Source organism: Grampus griseus, assembly GCF_964374135.1.
Source record: "Grampus griseus genome assembly, chromosome: 15".
NCBI lineage: Eukaryota > Metazoa > Chordata > Mammalia > Artiodactyla > Delphinidae > Grampus > Grampus griseus.
This window is the reverse complement of record NC_139009.1, coordinates 80,703,222-80,715,953: the sequence shown is the minus strand read 5'-3', so window position 1 is coordinate 80,715,953 and position 12,732 is coordinate 80,703,222.

The window sequence follows — 12,732 nt, the reverse complement described above, 5'->3', positions numbered from 1 at the left end:
GCAAATCTCAGTTAAGAAAGTGTGTGTGAAGGCTTTGTAGATCCCAAGTTACTCAGTTAAATGTAAGTGACACTAGCTCTTGCTAAGACTCAAATGAGATACAAAGGCAAAAATGCTTTGAAAATGTAGGAGTTAGGATTTGAATCTTTAAATGACACATTCTTTCTGGAGGATGACACAGCCTGGGTTACGAGCAGTGGGGAGGCTTCCCCAGGAATTAGATCTGGGCCTCCCAATGACACCTCCTGCGGCTCCCTTGGGCCCATGGTAGACGTGGTGAGACTCTGCTGAATGCCAGGCCCAAGTTCATTCAAGCTGCAGGCAGAGATGGGTGGTCTGACACTCACCCTGCACCTGATCACTAAAGGTCGTCAATCTAGACAAGAAATATACTACTTCTCTAAAAAGGAGAATCTGTCCCTTCTGTCCTTGAAAAGTTACAACGGCACAAGCAAACAACTTTCTGTGTGGGGACAGGGCATATATGGGAACTTTCTATACTTTCTGCTTCATTTTGCTATGAATCTAAAACTGCTCTAAAAACTGAAATTAATTAAAAAAAAAAAAAAGACCTTCTGACACTAATTCCAAGGGAGTTTTTAGCTAGCCTGCCCTAGATGGCTTAGAAAAAAAGGAGGGAAATAAGTCATAAGAAAACCTACACTCACATCAGTGGCTAAGCCTTTTAAGGCATTAAATTCTAGAGTTCTGTAATCATTAGATTTCTTGGAACAACATTCTGAAAAGCCCTGAAAGTTCAAATAAAGTCAAATAAATATAGCACTCTGTAGACCTTAAACAAGGCTAGATGAGAGGATTAAACCATGTACCCGAGGAAAGGTTTGCACAGAGAAACTGCAAAGCAGATCTAAAAATACTGTGTGATTATACACCACCACGGTTTTAAGGGGAAAGATAGGGAGGAGATCAAAATGCAAGGCAAACCTGGCATTTCTGGGATCACTGCTGTCAGGCGACCCTGTTCTGGCGCATCACTGTGCACCCCAGACCCACAGCCCTCAGGCAGGCTGACACCAGCACTCAGATGGCTTCTGCCACCAGGCTGGTCATTAAGCAGATCTGAAGGAGAACAGAGAGAAGACAATCTGCAAACCAGCCTTTTCATGTGTGATTATCTTGCACGTCTGTAATTTTGAGTGGGATGGCTTTCCCAGCTCCTCAGTGGGGAGGTGCTGGTGGGCACCAGCAAAGAACACTGAGGTTCCACAGCAGCTGGGTATTCGTCTGTTCGGGCTGCCATAACACACCACCACAGGCTGGGGGGCTCACCCAACAGAGATCTCTCCTCACAGTTCTGGAGACTGGAAGCCCAAGATCAAGGTGCCGGCAGGTTGGGGTTCTCCTGAGGCCTCTCTCCTTGGCGTGCACACGGCCACCCTCTCCCTGTGTCCTCACATGCACTTTTCTCTGGGCACCCCTCCCTGGTGTCTTGTCCTCTTCTTATAAGGACAGCAGTTCTACTCAATTAGGGCCCACACTTATGACCTACTTAACCTTAATTAACTCTTTAGAGATGCTATCTCCAAATACAGTCACGTCGGGGATTACGACTTCAACATATGAATCTGGTAGGGGCTGGGAGTGGTAGAGACACAATTCAGTCCACGACAGACAGCACCTGGCATCCTCTGACCTAATACACCACCCAAGTCCAGCAGCTGAGCTGGTGGGTGCTCAGGAAGGGGTCCAGGAGCAGAGGTGGTGAAGCAGCCCCCCTTCCCCTTTCTGCTTACAAAGGGTGCGGCTCTCACACTGAGGCAGAGAACCTGAATCCCCTCTCTCCCCTCCCCACGTCTCATCTTCTGGGAAGGGGGATGGGGAATTCTGTGGTCAAATACTTCCCAGTCATCATCTGAGCGCTCGAGGTGACCATTTAACATTTGAAGCCAGGGTCAGAGATGGACAAGTGACCAGTTCAAGGTCACAAGCAGTAGCAGAGCCAGGACACACCAACCCCAGGTTGTAAACTCCAGGTCCAAGCACCTCCCTCACGCCACAGCCACTCCTTTTATCTTTACAACCTCCTGGTCAGGCGTGTACATGCTCTGAATACATTTAAAATACACCTTGGACAAAAAGCCCCAGAATAAATGGAACACAGATGAGGGCTCTATCCAGAAAAAAAGCTAGTAAAATTTTTTTTCATGTAGAATTAAAGAAACACAAACTCTAATATTTAGTTTATACCCTTATAATAAAAACAGTTTGAAGCTGGCAAGGGCATAGAAGTCTCTGCCATTTTTGTTCCTCTCTTCCTCATCTACTGCTTTCCTTTGCATTAAGTGAATATTTTCTAGTGTAACCTTGAATTCCTTTACCCACACAATTACAGTGAGATATGGAAACATTGCTCTTATAATAGTTCTATTCCTTTTTCCTCCTTTTGTTCAATTATTGTTATAATTATTCTATCTATATATATCACAAACCCCAAAATATAGTTATTATTTCTTTATATAATTTTTGTGTTTTTTAAGAAGTGAGAGAAGGAAAGCAAGTATATATTTCCAGGGTTTGTTTCATCTACCTTATTATTCACCGTTTCTGGTTCTCTTCCTATTGTCCTGTGGATTTGGGTTACCTCATTAATGCAGTGTAATTTCATTATTCCAATACAGTTTTGCTCCCGTTTGCCTCCTTTAGCTGTTATTGTCAAATACATTACTTTTCTAAATGTCCTAGGCCCCAAAACATAATTGTATACATATTATTTTATAAAATTGGGAGAAATATGCATTTATACTGCCTCATGTAATTATATAATAAGCTTTACTGGCATTCTTTGTCTTCTCATATGGGTTTGAATAATCACCTGTGGTCACTTGCTTTCAGCCCAAAGACCTTCCTTTATATTTTCTGTAAGGCGGGTCTACTGACCACAGATTCTCTGGGGGGTTTCTTTGGCTTATTTTTCAATTTGAGAACATCTTTATTTTTACCTTCATTTTTGAGAGACAGCTTTCCTGGATATAAAATCCTTGGTTGACATTTTTTTCTTTTTTTTTTTTTTTTCTTTCAGGACTTTGAACACGCCATCCATCCCTCTGCCCTCTGGTCTCCATTGTTTCAAATGAGAAGTCTGTTAATCTTACTGAGATTCTTGGTACAATCTGAGGCATTTTCCTCTTGCTGCTTTCGAGATTTTCTCTTTGTCTTTCAACATGTTTTACTATGATGTGCCTGAGTGTGGACTTCTTTGTGTTCATGCTACTTAGAGTTTATGATGTTTCTTGGATGTGGAGATTGTTTTTCATCAAATTGGGAAGTTTTCAACATTATTTCTTCTAATATTTTTTCCTGTTTCTCTCTCTCCGCTCCTGTGGTACTTGTATTATGTGTACGTTGGTGTGCTTAATGGTGTTCCACATTTCCCTGAGGTTCTGTTCATTTTCATTTTTTTCCTCCATCATTTGAACTGTATAATCTCTATCACTCTATCTTCAAGTTTACTTATTCTATCTTCTAGTTAACATCTACTGTTTTGGTCTTCCAGTGAATTCCTCATGCCAGTTATTTCACATATCAACTCCAGAATTTCCATTGAGTTCATTTCATACTTTTTTTTTTAATTGGTATTCTCTAATTGCTCAAACACTGTCATCAGACCTTTCTTTACTTCTTTGAGCATGATTTCCTTTAGTTCTTTGAATATATTTACAATGGCTGCTTTAAAGTCTTTGTCTGTTAAATCCAACATCTGGGCCCTCTTTCAGGCAGTTTCTGATGCTTTAAAAAAAAAAAGAATCCCATCACACTTACCTGTTTCTTTGCATGTTATCCTTTTGTCTTAAACATTGGACCTTTTAGGTAATAATATTGTAGCGGTTCAAATACTGATCCTCTCCCCACAAGGGCTTGTTTCTGTTTTATTTTTTCAGTGAATCAGCTAGACTAGTTTAGTGAAGTCTATCCCCTCAGGACTCCCCACTTTCCCCACAGTGTGCAGCCTCTGATGCTGTTCCTCAGAGGACACTGCCTTGGGTGTGCACAGTCTCCGTGGGGTGACAGTGGTTCTATCAGGGCTCTCTTTTTCTCTTCCCTGATCTCTCTGGAAAGCTGCCTGCCTCTGACTTTATCACACCCAGCTGTTAGGCTCCATGAATTGCTGGCTGATTGCTCTACTGTTTTGACAAGATCCTGGGGCATCAACGGCTGTGCAGCATGATCAATTACATGCTGGCCTTTTTGAGGGAACAATTTTTGATATCAGTGTTTGAGGTTTGTTCTGACCCCAGGAGGGCTCTTCTTAGCTGTCTCTTTCTCTGGTTTTCGCTAGCCTAAAGTTTCAACTGTTGCTTTCATGGAGCTACCAGCCTCTTTTTAGCTTCTTACTGCCAAGATCTCCTTGTCTTGTTTCTGACAGCATGCTTAGGTCTCAACTTCCCCATACTCTGTTATAAATAAATTCAGTACTTTTGGGGAGAGCCTCAGAGTTTTCTGTTCTCGTGGCCAACCTCTCCTCCTCCGCAAAGTCTCTGAGTCACTGCTCTGGAGTTGGGGTCAAGGACAGTAGCTCATTTCTCTCAGAGTGACACCCTACACTATGAACAGAGCGCTGGGTGGAGGGGGTAGCCTTTGATCTTTTTTTTTTTTTTTTGGCCACACTACACAGCATGCAGGATCTTCCCTGACCAGGGATCGAACCTGTGCCCCCTGCAGTGGAAGTGCGGGAGTCTTAACCACTGGACTGCCAGGGAGGTCTGCCTTTGACCTTCTTAACTCTTCTGGAATTAGACCTCCACCCTACGAGCAAACTGGCATGACAGAGGGTAACTGGGGCCCCAATATCCTCAGTTTGGTGCAGAGCCTCCACCCCACGAGTAGAAGCTGGGTACACTTTCCTGGAATTTCGCCTCTGCAACACGGGAGCTTGAGAGGAGTGAGAAGTGCTGGCAGCTTGCCCCTCCGAGGGAGATACTGTAGCCCTTGATGGAAACTGGGGGGAGCCACATGTTCTTGGCCACACCCAGCCAGAGGGTAACTTCTGTCATACTAAGCTGGGCAGGAAGGAGTTGGCCACAGCTCAAGTGCCACAGACTCTTGACGTGGTTACTGATACACAGTAGATTTTCTTGTATAAATGTTTCTTCATTTGCTGCATACCCTTAGGACCATTTCTGGATATTTTAATCGATTGTTTTCTTAAAAACAGCTTTCACCAATTATTGTTGTTTTGCTGAGGAACAGGTCTATGGAGCTCCTAATACTACCATTCCAGAAGCGGATCCCAATAAAATTTATACTTAATTTCTAACAATCGGCGAAATATTATGCGTAAGTTCCTTTCTGGCTAATACTTCATGTTAGGGAAGCTGGCATTAACCAGCAACATGTGACTTCTACACACTGTAAGGAAACGTCCCCCCAGCAGGAACTAAGCCAGGTCTTCAAAAATATATTATTTTTGTTAAAAATAATTCACCCAGATGTATATCCTGATCAGCAAGTCAGCTGAAAATGTGAGGAAACATTACCATGCATGACAGGTGTGTGATCACAGATCAGATCATCAGGTCAGACGAAGTGGACGAGCCACACACATCCCTCATAAATAAATCCCTCTCCAGGAGCCCCCTCTACACAAAAGGTGACCATTTCATGCTGGGCCACTCGGCTGAGAAGGTCAAAAGGGTTCCAATCCACATGCAAATGAGATGTGGCGCTCACCCCTCCCCAAGAAAACAACTGGCCTGGGGTAACCAGGCATGGGAGACAGGAGAGCTACCAGCACATTCTTGCAAGTCGCCGAGTGTTGCCCACTCTCTAAGGGAAGCAGACGGCATTCTCAGAATTCAAATCAAGGAGGCGGCTGGGAAATGTGAAGACACCAGCCAAGCATCTCCGCCCGACAGCAGTGACGGGGGTGAGGGTGCAGGGAGGGGGGCCCCAGTGCTGGCTCTGTCAGGCAGGAGCTGAGAACTGGACCGGACCCGAGACCCCCTCCAGCCCCAGACTCCCCGTCTATAACGTACGAAACGTACCCAAAGTCAGTACTTAGCAAACTGACGTTATTCTGGACAGGGCCCTCCTGGGCTAGGTTCCCCTACAGGTCGCTCCAGACATTAAACAGATGCCAAAAGGTCCAAGGGTTATGCTTCCTATACAGGCCCCACAGGCACCCTTTCCGGAGAAGCCCCTGCCTCAACCTCCCCTGGAACCTGACGGTGCTCACCCTCATGAACACACCAGACGAGTCATCCCTGAAGGCCCCCTGGCATCACGGGGATCCAGCTCCCTGCCCGCACACCCCTCTGAGATCTCCTCCCAGCCAGCTGAAGACAAGACAGGTTCTAGAAGCATGAAGGGAGACAGTGAGGAAGGACGCAATGTACCGGCCCCCAGGACAGCCTATCAACAGGGCCTGGCCCTTCCCACAAGGAGAGAGATGTTCCAGGAGGGGACCCCTGGCAGCTGCTTCTGGCCAGTGAGAGATCACGTGGGGGGGCAATGTTTTAAAAGCTACCCACACTAGAAGAAAACTGTTGTAAAACGTATTACACTCTTCCCTGATTTTAAGGACTCTTCTGAACAAGAGACCCATCCCCCAGCTCCGGTCCTGTCCCTGACCTGGGCGCCCTGGGGCTGCCGTCCAGTCTGCAGTGCGGGGAAGAGTATGAACAGCACTCAGCACGTCTGCGACTGGGCACAAAGGGGCCTCCCATCGGGGGTACAGGGCGGCTTATTTCCACGTGAAATGCACCCGGCCCGCTGCTCCTTTTCCAGCTACATCTACTCGTGACGCCGGCTTCACTCTCTTCAACTGCAGTCAGGTTAAGCAGCTTTCAGTGCTCTTGTTGCCTGAAAGTTGCTGCTTCTCCCTGGCCAAGGCGCTTGCAAACCAAACCGTCCAAATGAGATCATGCGTGAGTGTGTGTGAACACTCCAAAGAGAGCATTCCCTGGGTGAGGCCTTAGGGCTCCAGGGCACTTTGGTTTACCTTCTGTTGCCCAGGCCCCGCCTGGCACTGGGTCTGCAGCTGGGGGCTCATGAGACCCTCCCGAATCAGTTGCGAAAGCAGAGGCCTTACCCCGAGTGTAAAAACACCCAGGCTCTGACACATGACTACCCACTGGCTGAAAATCCAGTGGGATACACAAAGCTCACCTCCCACTCCCTTGTGGAAATACAATTTGTTTTTGATGTTTGGTTTTCTCAGCTGCAATTAGATAGGGACAGAACTCATCCTTACTGCTACTGTCTATCTGACAGAGTTTGGGCTTTTGATTTTTTTCTCCATCACCATAAAGAAATGCAACTTCGTTTTATTTTTCCCCACCGCAATTTTTTTTTTAATTAAGAAGTTGGCATTAAAATGCTTCTCTTCTTTGGAAAGTGTTTTATTTTGTTCTAAGTAGAAGGAGTCCACGTACTATAAAACAATAATTTTGGAAAACGAACGCTTCATGGCATGTTCTGACACCCAAAGGACCAAATGTTTCCCCTCGATGTGTTTGGTCTTTGGTTGCTGCAGACACAACCTCTCCACCCCTGACCCTGCTGTCGCCCCCGACAGGGGCAGGAGGTGGGGCGCCCTAGATTCCCACCTCGTCTACTAGGAGGCACTGGTGTCACAGGTTAATGGTGATACTAGGGCAAGGAGTTGTGGAATCCCAGTTTCAAACAGAATGAGAGGAAGGAAGGCATTCCCACGAGGGCAATAAAGGGGTCAGGACTGAACCAGACCACAAATGCCTCCGGAAGTACCTCATACTAAACCAGTGAAGTTTAGTGAAGTTTGGGCCAAACTGCCTGGCCCGAAACTCAAGTTCTTCCTCCGTATTTAACTGTGACAGTGCAGGCCAGGGGCCTGGGGTACCTCTGTACGGCCCGACTGAGAAGAGCATTGCGGGACGGGCCCAGACCCTCCCATGCGGGCATCCTCATCCCACATGGGCTCCATCCTCCAGAGCCAAGTACTGCTTCTGAAACCATCTACTTTTTAGAGATTCCCGTGTGATAAGCAGCAAGTCAGAAAAAGGAAACCAGCCGAATAACACAGCCCTTTTGGAGGACGTCCTCACCCCTCTGGGACTGTCCGCGCCGCCCCTGGCTTCCCTGCTTCTCCACCTCTAGCCTTCTCCATCTCAGCATCAGCATCCTCCAGGTGGTTCACGCCCCAAGCATGGCGTCCTCCCCGTTTCCTCTCTCAGTCCCTCCCTCCTCCACACCCAGCCCCTCGACAAGTCCCGGTGATACACCCAGAACCGGAGTACTTCTCCCCATCACCACAGCCCCCGCAGGGACACAGGAATTCTGGGTAAGCTCCATCCCCCGGGGCATTTCTACACTGTCCACGTCACTCCACGGGCACGTGGATCTCACAAAGATGTTAATTCCACACAGAAGGAGCGGAAACGGCAGTCAGAATTTGGTGGCTGCATGCAGGGGTGATGGAAAAACCCTATACAATATACCATGTCTTCCAAGGACAAAAACTCAGACCAAATAGTTAAAGAGTCCCCCACACCATCTCCCTCCCAGAAACAAGTCCCACCCGTAGTTCGTGGCAGGGGGCAGGGGTGGGGCTCACATTCTCAAGCGTCCTCTCAGACTCAGGAAGGAGAGGAGCAGGGCTCACTCCACAAAGAAGAGAGCTTTAGGGTTAAATTCCCTCAGAATGAGACTGTCAGAGGAGTTCCAGCACAGCAACACAGAAGCCCCAAGACAAAAGACCCTAAGCCGGGACTTCCCTGGTGGCCCAGGGGTTAAGAATCTGCACTTCCAATGCAGGGGACGCAGATTCAATCCCTGGTCAGGGAATTAAGATCCCACATGTCGCAGGGCAACTAAGCCCACGTGCCGCAACTGGAGAGACGCCCACGGGCCGCAACAAATAGCCCACGTGCTGCAACGAAAGACCACACATGCTACAATGAAGATCCCGTGTGCTGCAACTAAGACACGACGCAGCCAAAAAAATAAATACTAAAAAAAAAAAAAAAAAAGACCCTAAACCACCCAGTACTGATGGTGTCAGGAGACGGTGTGGAACGGCAGCTCCCACTTGGTGCTTCAGTGACCCCATGCTCGTCGGTCATCCGGCACGAGGGGTAGCTCCCTCTGCCAACAGCCAGGACAACGGCAGGGACAGGGACAGGCTGCAGGCCGGGCCTCGTCCTCGGTGTGTGGCTTCACCCTCCTGCACCCTGACTTTTTCAGCCACCGAGCCATCCAGGAGATGATGCCCGGATCCCTCCCCTCGGCCGTAAGGCCTCTCTGGAGGCCGAATCCAGCATTATTAAGTCAGTGAGTCACCAGCCCCGGACTCCTGGCACCCGCTGAAACTGGAGCCCATGTCCCCCTTCAGAACTGGCTTCTCCTGCATCCTCTCCCTTTGGGGCCCCCCGTTCTCAGGAGCTCAGACATTCCCGACACGGCTTCCCAACCATCAACCACGCTGGGCAGTCGCTGGGTTGCGCTGCCTCTTCCTTTGAGACTTCTGCTTTCATCACCCTCGTCTCTCTGTTCCCACTGGCACCCCACAAGGGGCTAAGGCAACAAGCTCTGATCTGGCCTCCCAGTGTGGCTGAGAGCCAGAGAAGACATCACTTACACACACACACATGCATGCACATGCACACACTCTCCTAAAGGTGAGGCTCCAGAGTCTTTAGGGTGGGGTGCAAGGCTTCCACTCGGCCCCCCTGCACTTGTAGCCTCCACAATACAACTCCCACCCACTCCACCTACCAGACCAGCTCCAACCCCATCTCTTAGTTGTCTCCCCGGACCCCAGCCTCAAGCAGCCCCTCTCTCTCTAAGGGGCTCAGTGGGGCTTTCTGTCTACACAGCTCATCATGTGTCTAAAACTTCTCTTCCATCGGGTTCTTTTTTCAATATATTGCTTTTGACCAAGAGCCACTACAGGACTCAAGGTGCAGGAATTAGTTATTCCAAGACGTACTTACTGCATCTCCACCGTGAACGGGTAAGAGTGTGTGCATAAAGGCATCACCACTACAGAGACGATTCCAGAAACAGGACTCAGAACGAGGTGCACATCAGGTTTACAACCGTAAAACTGTGTCTGAGGAGCCTGAGAAGGGGCAGAGCTGGTAATGGAGATTTTCAGTTATTTCTTGCTAGTATCGCTATTTATGTGTTTTGCTTTTATTCCTCAGTTGAGTACACAGACACTGAAATCACAATAACTTTAACCACTCGGTGCCGGGGTCTTGGTTTTTAATGCAATTCTCCAATAAAAGGGGTGAGGGGTAGTTGGAGAAATGGCAGATTCTAGGGCTGGGGCAGGAAATGTACAAGATGAGCCTGGGGCATCTCACAGTGCCAAAAAAAAAAAAAAAAAACAGTTAAAAAACCCATAATAATGGGGGTATGTCAAAGGGACACAGTAGCCAACCAAAAGAGCTCCCATGGCCAAAGCTGGAACAATTTGAGCAACAAAATAAATAAATAACCTAGTACTAAATTATAACCCCAAGTAGAAAATAAATATCCAAAAGTCCATTCTGTTATAAATAAATGACTGAATAAATAAATGGAGAAGAGGCAAATCTCACACACAGAAGAATTCCAAACCATTTACGAAAATAACCCTGTCACCTCAAAGGGGTGGAGCCTAACTCCCACCCCATACCCGTGGGTTGCACGTAGTGACTGCCTTCCAAAGAGAACATTCTAGGGCAGGTGGGGAGTGTAACTTTACAAACACCACCTCAGCCAGGTGATCGAGTCATGTTGACAGTATGGACCCTGCTAGGATGTGACCAGAATGCACTTCATCTCCGTGGTCTTCCTCCCAAAACTGATAACCCCAGTACAATCATGAGAAAAACATTAGACAAACCCAAAATGAAGGCCATTCTACAAATACCAGAACATCACTACTTAAAACTGTCAAGGTCCTCAAAAACAAAGAAAGTCTGAGGAAGTCTCCCAACCAAGAGGACCCTAAGGAAATAAGACAATTAAATATAACAGGGCGTCCCGGATAGGATTCTAGGACAGAAAAAGGACATTTGGTTAAAAAATAATAATAATAAAAACTAGGGAAATCTAAATAAAGTACGGACTTTAGTGAATAATAATGTACCAGTATTGGCTCATTAGTTGTGACTGATGTATCACAATGTACCACAATAAGGTAAGATGTTCACGATATGGGAAACTGGGTGGGAGGGTGAGGGGGGAGTATGGAAGAACTCTCTACTATCTTTGCAGCTTTTTGTAAATCTCAAACTATTCTAAAATTTTAAAGCTTATTTCTTTTAAATTACCTTGGGGGCTTCCCTGGTGGCGCAGTGGTTGAGAGTCTGCCTGCTAATGCAGGGGACCCGGGTTCAAGCCCTGGTCTGGGAAGATCCCACATGCCGCGGAGCAACTGGGCCCGTGAGCCACAACTACTGAGCCTGCACGTCGTCTGGAGCCTGTGCTCTGCAACAAGAGAGGCTGCAATAGTGAGAGGCCCGCGCACCGCGATGAAGAGTGGCCCCCACTTGCCACAACTAGAGAAAGCCCTCGCACAGAAACGAAGACCCAACACAGCAAAAATAAATTAATTAATTAATAAACTCCTACCCCCAACATCTAAAAAAATTAAATAAAATAAAAATAAATAAAATAAATTACCTTGGCTCTGAATCAATTAGCCTTTCCTTTTTTTTTTTTTTTTAAGTGCAAAGATGGAAAGCTATACTTTATATACTTTCTCTCCCCAGAGGACGCAGCTTCCAGTCTCCCCCTGCCCACCTCCTGCCATTGGCTGAGATCACTGGTGCAGACTCCTCACAGGAGGAGGCCCTTCAGGCAGAGGCCATCATAGGTAGAGCAAACAGACACCCGAGAAGCAGCTGCCCTGGCCTTCACACAACCCAGCCTTCTAAGAACTGACTTCTGTTCCTAGATTCCTCTGACGTAACTCATCCTCAGGAACCCAGTGATCTAAGAGCTCTGTGACCTGGGCCTGCTTCGCCCACCCACACTGCAGGGCCTCTGGGCAACTCCGAGAGCCCTGCCTGCCCTCAGCCGGTCTCTCCTCCTCTGGCTCGCTGGTGGTTCCAATGGTCTCCACGCTGTTGGAGGCCTTGGGGGGAGGGATGCACAGGCTGATGAGAAAGGCAGGAGAAGTGGAAGAGTCTCCTCTTTCAGAAGATGACCAAGGGCAAGGAAAGGAGGAGAGAAAACAAGAGAACAGAGACTGGCCTGGACACCGAGGAAGATGGGCCGTAACTCCTAGACGTTTAGGGTCCCAGGGGGACTCACAGCACCTCTGCTGCTTCACAAACATCACGGGGACACGTCTGATTCTTAGACCATCTTGTACGAGCGCCCGCAATGTGTGTGCATTTCCATTAAACTCAGCCTAAGTTACTACTGAGACTTCAGGCAACAACATAAACCCATCAATGCAGTTACGGTACCCCATGAAGATACCCAGAGAGAAAGGAGAAAGGGCTAGAAATTGAGCCTTCCATCGTAGGGAGCAATGAGGAGAAGAGGAGCTGCCTGCCAGGGACTCTGGAAAGCTGCCGTGGTCCGCGGAGCGGGACTGTAGCAAACCTCCCCTGAAGGCTGCGATTCAAAACCTCTCAACGGTACTGTTTCTAATTTAACTTTCTCATCAACAGGCCTCCCTCCCCTTGTTTTAATAAGCAGTAACCCTTTCGACAGAACTGAAAATTTTATGAAGAGAAATATTTCATGTAGATGGTTAGCAATCAGCATGTTGTAGTACTTTAGACGAGGTGTTTC